The sequence below is a fragment of the Diceros bicornis genome, chromosome 28 (assembly GCF_020826845.1).
Source record: "Diceros bicornis minor isolate mBicDic1 chromosome 28, mDicBic1.mat.cur, whole genome shotgun sequence".
NCBI classification, from domain to species: Eukaryota; Metazoa; Chordata; class Mammalia; order Perissodactyla; family Rhinocerotidae; genus Diceros; species Diceros bicornis.
In genome coordinates, this window is record NC_080767.1 from 11412448 (window position 1) to 11423036 (window position 10589).

The window sequence follows — 10589 nt, forward strand, 5'->3', positions numbered from 1 at the left end:
CAATCCTTGGGATGAGGAGGCTCTAGCTAAATAAAATTCCTGAGAAGGTTGCAAAGTGAATGCTGTTTTCCTGAGCACAGACCTTGAAAGGCATCTCAGAGCCAAACTTACCTGACATTCAAAATAGCTCCTGCAAGGCTGGGGTGCCAGAGAAGAAAAGGCTCCAGTGAGGGAAAAGTGAAAATCATAGTAAAGGCTGAACCAGAAGGGAAAGGGTTGCTCTTGAAGCCCTAGAAAGCATCCCATGCACGGATGCTGGAAATTTCCTGTTGGTCCAGATGATGCCGCTGATTGGGGTCTGAATAAGAAAAGTGTAGAATTTGACCGTCCTTGCATGCAGGAAGACGGGGAGTCTGTTAACTGTGTAGTGAGGAGGTGTGTTTGTCTGTGTATGATTATGTGTGCATCCAGGAGTACAACATTCCAGATTATGACCATGCCCTGGAGCGATTATTTTAGTACTTGGCATTATGTATGTGTTCAAATCGGGTTCTCAAGAAAATAGACGGTGATGCAGAATAGATGGATCTAATCGTTGATGGCATCCTGGAATATGTCCTTTGGGCCTCTCATGAGTCCATGATCACTTTGAGGGAAGGGCTGAACTGTTTGTTCACAGGAGAGAGGATGATTCGCATGGTTCTGAGGATAGCGCTGCCCCTGTTCATGACGAAACTGTAACTCAGTCTGAGCGTCTCTGACATGATTCGTCTCCTTTCCTCACATCTTCCTTTTTCTTTTCCCCTTCTTCTCCTCTTTTTTCATGCTTCAATGCTCATAATTTTGAAAGCTGTTTTAGATTCAGTCATCAGTTTAACAACCATTTATTAAGCTCCTAGTATGTGCCAGGCATCGCTGTAGGACTGTCCTGGGGATAGATCAATAAACTCTAGTTCAGGAAAATTGAGTTTTTTCCCTCATAAAGTCACATCATTAATAAGTGAACAAAATGCTAACCTTGAGTTTATATTCTAGTGGGAAAGACAACAGTAAAACATACAAATAAGAAAATGTAGGTTGATACTAAGGAGAAAAGTAAAGCAACAAAGAGGAGGTATTAAGAAAAGAGCAGGGTGTAATTTTAGATAGGGGAGCCAGAGAAAACCCCTCTGAGAAGATAGCTTTTGAATAAAGACCTAAAGGGAGGTGAGGGAACCATTCATATAAATAGTTAAGGCAAGAATTTCCAAGCAGAGGAGACAGCAAGTGCAAAGGCCCTGAGGCAGGAGTGTTTCTGGTATGTCTGAGGAATAGTGAAAGGTTCAGAGTTACTGGGGCAAAATGATCCAAAGCGAGAGTGATGGCAAGTGAGGTCAGAGAGGCAATGAGGAGATGGCAGATAATGTAAGACAATGAAGAACATTGGCTTTGACTCTGAAAGGAATGAGGAGGTATGGGAGGGCAGGTGTTAAGCAGCAGAGTGACAGGACTCATGTTTGATCGGGACCACTGTAGCAGCTCTCTTAGTAATAGATGAAAAGTGGGCAAGGGTGAAAGTCAGGAGACCAGATAGGAGGCTGTTGCAATAATCCAAAGGAGAGAGAACATTACCGTTAAATCATAAAACAACTTTATCAGATTAGTGTTGTTATTCCCATTCTATAGAATCGGAAATTGGATTTGAGAAAAGTTGAGTTATTTGCACAAAGTCATCACACAGTTGGTGAGTGGCAGTGTGGAATCAAAATTCTAAATTCATCCCAGCTGCCTTGTTGATAGCAAGAATCAGCCAAATTTCAAAACTGGCTCACCCAGAGAAGACGAAGCACTTTTTATTATCAGATTTGAAATGAGAACTGCTGATACAAGAACCCATGTTTGGGGAGTCAAATAAACAAAAACAAATCCAAATGCTCAAAATTTAAAATGTGCTTTTGTGCACATCTGTGCTTTCTGGTACCAGCAACGGGTAGACTGAAAGCTGAGATATTCTGGAGGTAGCCCAGGAAAGGCTGCAGGGAGGACGCTGTGGGGGTCAGGAACGCGGATTCTGTTCTCAGCCCCGTCTCCCCGTGGGTGTGACTTTTAACCTCCCGAAGCTCAAGGCTCCTCCTTTGTACTGGAGTCGTGGTGGTGACAGCTCTTGGCAGTTGTCCATGTGGCAGCGTCCTGTGACCCTTTCAATTTCCATGGAAATGGGAAGCTTCTTGGAGGGCTATCAGTTCAGTCACATATTTGTTAAGGTTTGGAAAACTATCTTTTTTTTTTGCCTGTACCTTGACATATTTCAAGTTCTACCCATATCTAGCTTTGTTTTTGCAGATGGCAATGATATTAAATGGCGTGTTCCTACTCTGGGTCAGCCTTTTATGCGATAGTAGTGAGGTAGGTTTTTTATCAATATTCAGATGAAAAATGTGCTCACCTCTAGCCCAAATTGTGCCCTTTCCCGCACAACTTCTTTATCTCTATTGCCAGAGACCCTGTTTTTATGAGAACCTTCCTGGGGAAAAACAAACAAAATAATATGTGGAGTTGGTCGAGAAGCTATGTAGCAGAATTTGAGGAGGGAATGAATCTAGAAAAAATCAGGTCAGTTTAGAGGAGCAGACCCTGAAGGCTCATCTATCTAAAGCCTAATTACTCTTTTCTCATTGCCCAATTAAAAAAAAAAAGCCTTTATTGACTTGATACCTTGTAACACTGTCCTATATTCTATTAATTAGGCATTAATTTTGGCAATAGTCATCTTTTAAAAATGCAAATAACTCATGATTATGGGACTATCCATCACACAGTAGTATACATTATTTTACCCTGATTGTTCTAACATTAATATCCTGTGGAATTAATTAATATCCTGGGAATTTTTGCAGGAGAGATGGAGTTCATTTTGCATTATAGGGGTATTTGGGGCCATAGGAAAGGACCAGGTGGGATCTCACTAAAGGAGTTTTGGGCAATGTGCGGGACTGGAAACAGAAGAAAAGGAGCATTAGGAGCTAAGAAAATGGGGTGAAGAAAAAGAGACAAAAAATTAGTCCATCTAGTCTATTTCAAATAGTGCCTGGACTTTGCCCTTACGTTAGAAAATTTAAAGGAAAATGTCTTCTCTTTTGCACCACCTGATCACTTACACTCAGGAAACCGAGTTTAGGCCAGGGCTATTACCTATCTATAAATTAAGAACTGCCAATAGTTGTTTGCCTTTCAGCGATGAAAAAGGACACTGTGGTGTCCTTGGTCTAATTGTCATCAGGGGAGTAAGTTATCAGATGTGACAAGAGCTTGGCTTTTTCAACACCCACCAGGATTATTAGCTCACTGTTCCAATGCCCTGATTCCTCTCCTAAAGCACGCACCACAGGAAACTCAAGTAGGACTTGGAGAGACCAATATGGTGGTCTCTCTCAATCTCTCTCTCTCTCTTTTTTTTTTGTGAGAATATTTCCAATTTAATGTTTACCCAAATGAGTTATAGAATAAAACTTGGCCTATCACAGACTGTGACATTTTTAAAGGAGTTTTTTGTGCCGAGTTTGTAGCACAAATTTTATAACTGTAAGCCAAGATAATTGGGGAATTTTCTAAAGGCTATTTACCTTTATAGATCTCATGCTCTATAGCTGTAAAAGTGTTTTGTTTAAGAAAAGTAGTTTTTGTTTCTTTAGGAAGATTTTCAGAACATGTACGAGAATTATGAAATCTGCCTTATTCTAGAGCCTATTATGTTGAATGACTTCTGCATGCCAGGTACTTTGCATACGTGATCTCCTAATTTCATGAATAGACTGTGTTATCCCTATTTCATAGATGAGGAAGCTGACACTTGGTGAAGTTGAGTCATTTGCTAAGAACTGGGAAGCAAACCCAAGTTTGACCCTTTGACGCCAAAGTCCAGTGTCTTTTCCTTTCTACTTCCAGGTGAATGGAAGCATTATGATCAGGCCTGGCTGACTCTAGAACCATCATCTAACTAATGTATAGAGGCGAACATAATCACAGAGTTACTTGATTATCACTTGTCAGAGTATATAAATGAAAACTCTAAAAGTTTTAATATTTAAGGATGTCTTAGGAAATGGTTTTCTTACTGTTTAATATTACACATAAAAAAGCATACATCATTATGATTGTCTATTTTCTTATTGGACACAAAATATCCAGCAGATATCTTTTGTCTATTTCATATGTGAAATGTCTCCTACCTTGGCTGTCGTTTTTAAATGTCATTGGAAACATTATCTTATAACTCATTATCTTCCTTCTTAGAATTTCCGTTCAGCAACCACATACTCAGGATATCAAGGAATATTTTAATATGTGAAAATCTGGGTGATTTGGGATGGTGCTTCTGCAGTGTTCTCACTGGCAAAAGTTCAATTCAAGGGGAACCTTTATTCTCTATAAGGTAGACCAGAGCCTTTTCTTCACATATTGTAATTGACAAGACTTCTAGCTTGATCAAAGGATTGAAGAATTTGCATGGTTAAGCTGGCTCACTGAAAAATGAGTTTGGGGGCCAGGCCCGTGGCGTGTGCGTGTGCTCCGCTGCTGGTGGCCCGGGGTTCGGATTGCGGGTGCACACCGATGCACCGCTTGTCAAGCCAGGCTGTGGCAGCGTCCCATATAAAGTGGAGGAAGATGGGCACAGATGTTGGCCCAGGGCCAGTCTTCCTCAGCAAAAAGAGGAGGATTGGCACGGATGTTAGCTCAAGGCTGATCTTCCTCACACACACACAAAAAAAATGAGTTTGGATATACTTCATATTGTGACGTGAGCTTTTACCAGAGTTATCCTCCATGCCACTTCCAGGTGCTACAGTTGATGCAGGCAGAAAAAAATACTCATGATTATGCTGAAGAAGAACCTTCTGGGAATTGAACTTCTCTTTGAAATGAGGGCTAATCATCTAGAAATTGTTATTGAAAGAGGAATGACCTCTTCCTGAATTTGAAATCCCCTCAAAAAGCAGTGCACCTTTTTCTTTTGAGGTGCCATCATTGGGTTAAAAAAAATCCACCTCCCCTCTCCTCCAACAGTACTATCACTGCAGCATTTACTATGGTGGAGAGCAGACTGAGCAAGGCTGAGAAAATAGCAGCCGTGATTAGCTTATGATCACAGGGAACGCTACCAAGAACTCAATGGGAAAACACTTCATCCATTAAAAATGCTGATATAATGAGACTGATTAGGATGAGTCAGGATGAAAATAATAACTACCGTATTCTGGAATGGGAATAACTACTGTATTCTTTTTCGGAATAGCTTAATGTATTTTTGCAGAACTTTAAAAAATTCTCTCTAAAGTAAGAAGAGGGTAGACAAATTATTATATTTATATAGTTTCAAATCAATTATGAATAGCTGATGCCTGAGGCAGAGAGTCAATAAACGGATAGCCCAAGCTTCCATGGCTTAAGGCAGGTGCAGAACTAAAATCCTATTTTTTTATAGCAGTCAAAATGGGGAGGAGCTTTTACACTCTGACCGCAGATGGGAGAGCCGGTGCTGTGTAGGCTGAGGTTTTCCCTCTGATCTGCTCTCAGGCAAAAAGAACCCTGGCTGGTTCTGACACTTGACGCCATTAAGGTGAGGCCTGAGCTTTTCCCATAATGAAAACACTCGCAGCCCATTTGTTTATAATGGCCATATCCGCCTTGATCTTCATTCATGCTTTGTAACTGAGAGATTTGCCATTTCCTCCCCCTTAGTATGGCTTCTTCCTGAAGCCCTTCAGCTGGTGGGCGGCAGTCGTGTGTCCATGGAGTTTCGAAAATGGTCTTCAGCAAAAGCAATCTTCCTTTTCTATCGTACCAGCTATTCAATCTTCCTCTTTAAGTCTCCCTACTAGCACCTTGCTGCTTTTGAAATCAAGCTGTGATTTTCCTGGTTTATCAGCCTTTCCATCATGGGGTTTAAATTTGCTATTAGAGATTTTTTTTTTTACTGGTATCTTCTCCAGTGCCAAAATACACCATCTTCACTCCAGAAGTGGGTAGTCAGGAACTTATTCCTGGCAGCCTCCACAGTTAGCGGTGCAAGCAGCTGTGTGTGTATGGCATGGGTGGGGGAGTTTCCCTACAGCTTTTTTACTTTTGCATCCACAGTTTTCAAGTGACTGCAATGTCTATAGGTTGCCCATACATTATTTCTTTCTGAGTCTGCTAATGCCATCAAGTCTTACTTGTCTACATAGTCAGGGATATGATTTAAAGATATGAAACTAGCCAATACAATCTATGACTATATTTTTCACAAGATCAGAAAATATGATGATAATGAGATTATACTGAATCCTATGAGTGTGTTAGGAAAGGCTTTAGCAATGTATTTGTATATAAGATCATGTAAAATAGAATATCTGGATAATAAAAATATAATTTATCAGTATGTGCAGGTTGAATTATTAATCTCAACTCTCCATTCCACTGTAGCAGTAATATGACCTCATGCTAAGTGGAGCTTATATTCCTAGTCCTTGACTTGGGGCTTGGCTAACCCATTGCTTTGACCAATAGGATTGTAATGGACATGATGCAAACTAAGGCTTGCAATGTGCTTGCACAGTTGGGCTTGTTTTCTTGAGCTCCCGTCTTTCACCAAAGAAGAACATTCTTTGGATAGCTGCTGGTCCAAAGACCATGAAAGGTATGTAAAACAGACATGGACCCACCTGTGGTTTGGAACCAAGTCCAACTGACTTCAGCCTAGATCAGCTGAACCCCAGCGAACAACAGTCTGGTGAGTGAGAAACAAATGCTATGTTTTAGGCTGCTGAGATTTCGTTCGTTATCTGTTATACAGCAAAGTGACTGATACATGTGTCAAAATCTGTGGGAAAAAATTTAGTTAGACGCATGTTGTTCGCTTTTAGGAGAAATATTCCAAATGTAAACCAGAGATTTATGGTTAAAAAAACCACTCAAACATCTCCCTAGTATATCCTGGGAATAGCCCACATTCAGTCCAAGCGCTTACATTTACTTCTACAGCCTCACACTGTGAAGATTCACACTCCTTGCATGGCCCAACACAACGAAGATCCTGAACTATCATGAACTTAAACATACTCAGCATGCGCTTACGAAAAACAATTCCATACATTCACAAAGGGCCTAAAGTAAGTGGTATCAAGGTTAAAATGAACACATCCAGTCACAAAATGATCTTAAAATAACAAATACTTTATTTGCACTTTCCAAAGTGCATGAAGAGAGACACATACACTGCAGTAATATTTTTGAATTTTCTTCATCTTTCCCATTCATTTCCTTTATTCATTGCAACAGCTTCCACATTTCTTTCATCCTAAATTGTCCCTAAAATCTTCAAACCTTTCTCTGTTTGAAGATTTCCTCAGCCATAGTCTCTCTGCTTCTAGCTTTCTTCCTGGTTCTGCATAACAAACCCCAAGAGAACTGGGCCCAATCTGGTTGTCAGAAGACTGAGGACTTCCAGTCAGAATCTTCTTTAGTGGCTAGAATTAGGATAAACGCTGGGAACACTCATAATTTAAAAACTGTTGACACATCACTTGTGGAAACTAAATTGGTTCTGTGTTAGCGAAGTGATCGATGTTTGGTGTAGAATGCAGACACAAATGACAAGGTCCCTGCTTTGAGATCTCACTCGTGTTGGAGAATTTTGTCATTCCAACAAAACATTAAAAAGATATGAGGAATAAAGCTTGAAATGGAAGACACTTCCTGAATTGCAATTGGGTTCTTTGTAAGGATATCAAACATAAATGAATCAACAGAAAAATGTTAGATAATAGAAAATATAATATATGCCAGAATCAGAAAGTGGGGCTAATGGGATAAAATAAAGCCCAAATATAATATTACTATATCTATACACACATAAATATATATTTTGTGTTTGTCATAGTAAATATAGGAGTTTCCAAATTTTATGGGCTCCAAATAGGTGGCAGTTTGGGTTGTAAAAATGTCATTTTACTTCTCTATAACTAAAATCTAATTTAGCTTTCAAGTTTCCATTTTAACGGATGGTGAAAAACTTAAATAGCCCAATTTAAGGAAATTCAACCTGTTTGGATTTAACACAGTCTTTTAGGGTTCTTTCTGTCCCATTCCTCTTCTTCCCTTTCCTGGAGTGGGAGTGTACTTATGAATCATCCTGGTATTAGATGAGGGGAATTAGCTTTGTGGGCACTTCTGTCCCTGTTCCAGCATCCACTGGTGTCTTTTAATGTGGGCCTCCATCTTCTGTTGAAGGCTTAAGGGTCATGCCTTCTGTGTCCTCCTTATTCTAACTCCAGGCTTCTTTGGGCCATTGGCTTTAGCCACTTCTGCACCTCAGGCAGCTGTGAGAATTTTCTGAGACTTGTCCATGCAACACTGGGGAGTGTGGAATTTGAGGAGACTACCTTCAGTCCTCTGTCTAGGCATTCCCCTCAGCCACTGTTCTAACACTTAGGGGCTTCCGTATATGGCTTTCTGTCTCATAGGTTATGCTCCAAGTTGCCAGGGAATACTTCCTTCTGCCGTGGGATGCTCTTAACTTGTTTGGAATTCATATAATCCATCTTTTTCTCCCTTGAGGATTTCAATCATGTATTAGTTTTCTGTTGGTGGTAATAACAAATTACCATATATTTGGCTGAGTAAATTAATACACATATATTATCTCATAGTTTCTGAGAGTCATGAGTCCAGGTATGGCTTACTTGGGTCCTCTTCTCAGGGTCTCACCACGCTGCAATCAAGCTGTTGGCCAGGACTGTATTCTCATCTGAAGGCACAACTAGGGAAGACTCTACTTTCGTGCTCATTCAGGTTGTTGGCAAAATTCAGTTTTTTGGTGTTGTAGGACTGAGAATCCTGACATTTAGCTAGCTGTTGGCTCTTGGCTATCCTCAGATCCTGGAGACCACCAATAGTTCCTAGAAGCGGCTTGCAGTTCCTTACCATGTGGGCTTCTCCAACATGGCAGCTTATTTCATCAAGCCCTCAAGGAGAGATTCTGCTAAGATAGAGTCTTATGTGAAACACAATCACAGGAGTGACATCCCATTACCATTACCATGAAGTGTAACCTAATCATGGGAGTGACATCTTGTTAACTTGCTATATTTTGTTGGTTAGAATCAAGTCACAAGTCCTGCCTTCATTCAACAGGAAGGATTATTTAAGGGTGTGGACACAAGGAGGTGGGGATTAGGGGGGCCACCCTGAAGTCTGTTCATCACCAACCCCAAAATGAAATGGAGAGCGAGGCACCTTTAGAGGCTCGCTGTAGAAAAGTTGTAGTCAATCCCCCTTACTTTTCCTTTTCTTGTCAGCTGATACCATTTTTATTATCTCAACTAACTCTTACATCATCCTGTACACTTTTTTCAATCCATCTATGGATAAAATTTATGACCTCTCCAAATGTTGGTCCCTAGCTCTTTCAAGTTTTTAGAATTCCAAAACAAAAACAAAAACTTTCTCTCTCAAGCCTGGCTCTTGAAAATGTGGCCTTCAAGAATGATCATATCTGCATATTTTTGCAAAATCAACTCAAGAGCTGAAAAGCCAAAATATGATTCTATCCTCTCTCTTCTCCCTTAAATTATGCAATAAACTTTATCTTCTCTGTCTAGCTTCAACAGTGAGATGGATGTAAAATTAAGAACAAATTAATTAATTAGCAAAAAGGAAAAACACATCAAGTGATAGTTCAAAATATACAGGCCTACCTTGTTTTATTTCACTTCACTTTATTGCTCTTCGCAGATACTGCATTTTTTATAAGTTGAAGGTTTGTAACAAATCTTCATTGAGCAAGTTTATTGGCGCCATTTTTCCAGCAGCATTTGCTCACTTCATGTCTGTATCACATTTTGGTAATTCTCACAGTATTTCAAACTTTTTCATTATATTTTTTATGATGGTCTGTGATCAGTGATCTTTGATGTTATTATTGTAATTGTTTTGGGGCACCACAAACCACGCCCATATAAGATGGTGAACTTGAATGATAAATGTTGTGTGTGTTCTGACTGCTCCACTGATCAGCTGTTCCCCCATCTCGGGCTTCTGTATTCTCTGAGACACAACAATACTGAAATTAGGCCAATTAATGACACTACAATGGCCTCTAAGTGTTCAAGTGAAAGGAAGAGTCACACGTCTTTCACTTTAAATAAAAAACTAGAAATGATTAATCTTAGTGAGGAGGGTGTATTGAAAGCTGAGATAGGCTGAAAACTAGGCATCTTGTGCTAAACAGTTAGACAAGTTGTGAATGCAAAGGAAAAGTTCTTGAAGGAAATTAAAAGTGCTACTCCAATGAACACATCAACAATAAGAAAGTGCAACAGCCACATTGCTGATATGGAAAAAGTTTTAGTGGTCTGGATAGAAGATCAAACCAGCCACAACATTCCCTTAAGCCAAAGCCTCATCCAGAGCAAGGCCCTACCTCTCTTCAATTCATTGAAGGCTGAGAGAGGTGAGGAAGCTGCAGAAGAAAAGTTTGAAGCTAGCAGAGATTGGTTCATGAGGTTTAATGAAAAAAGCCATTTCCATAACATAAAAGTGCAAGATGAAGCAGCAACTGGTCATGTGGAAGCTGCACAAGTTATCCAGAAGCTTTAGCTCAGATAATTATTGAGGGGGGCTACACTACATAA